General features: G+C 45.5%; 1 pseudogene; it reads right to left on the bottom strand.

Annotated features, from left to right (window-relative positions):
• Nucleotides 1-795: 795 nt before the first annotated feature.
• On the bottom strand, nucleotides 796-1,846 carry LOC138173531 (alpha/beta hydrolase domain-containing protein 17A pseudogene; annotated as a pseudogene).
• Nucleotides 1,847-3,136: the final 1,290 nt, after the last annotated feature.

Here is a 3,136-nt window from a genome sequence, read left to right as displayed (position 1 = left end):
CTTCTCATGCAGTCATTGCCTTCCCAGAGATTTGGGAATTTTTGGAAGGGGTGTAGGGGAGAATGAGGTCCAAAGAGGCCCTCTCCTGCCACATTTGGCAGATGCATTGTTGCTATTGTCCTGGTAGAGGGAAGGCTGTGTGTGGGGTGTAACTAGGTGGTGGTGATGCAGTGCACAGAGTGCCGGGCCTGGAGTCAGGAAGACTTGTTTTCCTGAGTTCAAATTTGGCCTCAGACACTTACTTGCTGTGTGACTCTGGGCAGGTCACTTAACCCTGTTTGTTTCAGTTTCCTCATCTGTAAAATGAGCTGGAGAAGTGGCAAACCGCTCCACTATCTCTGCCAAGAAAACCCTAAATGGAGTCATGAAGAGTTGGACACGACTGAAAAATGGCTAAACCAGGCAAGACGGAAGGGAAGCAAGAGAGGAAGGGATTTGAATTGCTCAATCCTTCCCAGGTGGAGGAGGCAGTCCCAGGATCAGCAACAGTTTATGGTAATAGATTCAGACTTTGTGAGGAGGAAAATGGAGGTTATTCTGACCCTCCTTTCTCCTGGGAGGGGAGTGGATGTCAAAAGAGGTTGCAGAAGTCAGAGCTGGAAAGGAAGGGGTAGGAGCATATTTCACCTTGCAATCCTCCAGTGGGAGGAGAGCCTGCCAGGGAGGAACCCTTCAACTTCTCCTTCCTTTTCTGTGACTTCCGACTCCCACTGGGTTCCCTGGGCCTGCCTGCCTCTTGCCTCACATCCTTCCCTGGGCAGGGGGATACAGGGTTTACTGAGAGCCCAGGTTATATTAGTTTGTCAGCTCCTGGGAAATGAATTTATGAAAGTGCTCCAAGTATTGGTTATAAAACTTGATGTTATGGTTCCTGGCACCCTCCGCCAATGTGGCCCCATAGCTTTCCAGCAGGGTTCATACTGTGCCAGTCCACAGGAGAAGCCAGCAACTTCATCCTTGGTGCTATGGACTAGCAGCACTAGCAAAGTGATGTGATCTTGGAGACCTTGTCAGTACTGGGGAGGCATCAAAGCAGTAGATTTCCTTGGTGTCAGGGAAGGTTCCCTGAATGCCTGAGGTGAGTGGGGAAGGCATATATCCCCACAGTGCTAGGCCAGGTCTGGGGTGGGCACTGTTCCTATGCTCTTCCTATAGAAGATGAGGTTTTCTGGGTTAATACCAAGCCTGGTCTGAAGGGGCTGGCAGGTAGCATCACTGTCGGCATAGAGATTCTTCTCAGAGGGCTTTCCTGTGTTCACCCTGAGTAGTCATAAGAAAAGATGTTGCAGTGGTTTGGGGTGTTCAGGCCAATGAAAAGTGACCCAAGTCCACTGTGTTGTCATGGGTGAGTAGAACTGTGAAGCTGGCACCTGGTGCAAAATGTACAGGCATACAGGAAATGCAACCACCCATACCACTATCAGTAAAGACCCCTGTCATGTCAAGATTCCTCTGTGTGGACTGGAGGTCCCTTGCTGATAGATAGTCATGTGAAAGGAGATGGGAAGAATGCTTTGGAGAGTAAGCCAGACTTATGTGAGGGACGACCCCCACTACCAAGGTTGTGGTACCAAAATTTCTCGGGCTGCAATAACTTCAAAGGAGAAATATTAAAAAAAAAAATTCTTTCCCAAAGCATGAGTGAAAAAGAATGCTCTTCCCTCCTGCATATGCCCTGAACAAAGAGCTTGTTAGGAGAAGTGGACAAGGATTCATTGTGGTCTAAGCCCAGCCATGGCGACACCTAGTCCATTGTCTCCTAAAAGCTGGCTAAGAAAGGCCATTCTGGGTGTTTCTATCATACTCCCTGGGGCACCCTCTGTACCAAACCCTGTCCCTGAGCCATAGTGCCGGTCTTGTCTTCATCCTTGTTTCCTTGTCATGTAGAGGTGAGGAGCTCTTCCCATCACCTTTTAAAGTCTAGACAATCAATAAAACAACAAATCAAACTTGGATTCTTAGCACTTGGTGACTTCCTAGGTGTAAATGGTCACAATAAAAATTGAACACAAGCCAGTAAGAGCTGACACCAGCACACTCATGTACCCAGTTCATCTATCTCTTTGCTTTGCTTGAAGTAACCAGAGACTACATCAATCTCTTTGACATGTATCAAGCAAACAATATACTTTCTGAATAGAAGCTGACCACAGTGTGATTTAATATTGAGAAAGTCCTACCTTAATCCTTCTGTGTTTTTTTTTAAATAGCTATTTTGTGACTTGACCTGAGGAAGAGACATATTATGATACTGCAGCATAAAGAGCTCTAGATTTGGAGTCAGAAGCCTGGGTTTGAATTTCCCCTCTTTCACTGTGTGATGTAAATAATTTCCTCTCTTCAGAGTTCAGTCTCTTCAAATTAGAGGAGTGGACTAGATGATCTCCAAGTTTTCCTCCAGCTTTAAATTCCACAAGCATATATTGTTTCTTAGAGTCACAGACCATCACGGACTTCTTTTACAGGGAAGGAAACTAAAGTCCAGAGAGGTTAACAATTTGTCCAGTTGTACAGTGGAGTCAGTGGGAGAATGGAACTAGAACTCCTAGGGCAGCTCTCTCTTCCCCAGACCATGGTAGGAGCTTCGCATTGCAGGTTCAAGAAGGATGAAACTGCTGTCTCCTGGAGCCCTCTTTATGTGTCTTCCTTCTTAGCTCCAGCAAAGTTATTGATACTGTTGGAATAATCATCTGTGTAAAATCATAGCTCCGAGCCCCTCCATATCTCCGTATGCCAGACTAACTCAGGTGCACACATTAATTCAAATTAAAATTTAATTAAGTTGTAATAGTGAGGAATGTAACCAGGGAAAATTCTTTACATAAAAAAGGCACATTTTCTACAGATTCCAATGCTGCAATTGGAAAAGAGAACTTGCCATAGATAACTCATACTCCTGGGACTGTATCCCAGTGGAATATCTATTATATCTCTTGGCCCAGTCTTTTAGAAACTCACTATGTTTCACTTGTGCTCCATTTGGCTCCCCAAACTATGGCTTTCTGTTTCTCTGCATAGCTGCAGCTGTCATATTCTTTTGGACTTCTCTGCTGATATTTTGTTATCTCCTAAAGCTGTCTTCAGGCAGCTAGGTGGTGCAGTGGATAGAGTATTGGATCCGGAGTCAGGAAGACTT

This window comes from Petaurus breviceps, unplaced genomic scaffold (assembly GCF_028583685.1).
Source record: "Petaurus breviceps papuanus isolate PSGF00001 unplaced genomic scaffold, PetGlider_PUasm1.0 129, whole genome shotgun sequence".
In the NCBI taxonomy this organism is placed as follows: domain Eukaryota; kingdom Metazoa; phylum Chordata; class Mammalia; order Diprotodontia; family Petauridae; genus Petaurus; species Petaurus breviceps.
This window is presented reverse-complemented; position numbering and strand designations above follow the sequence as displayed.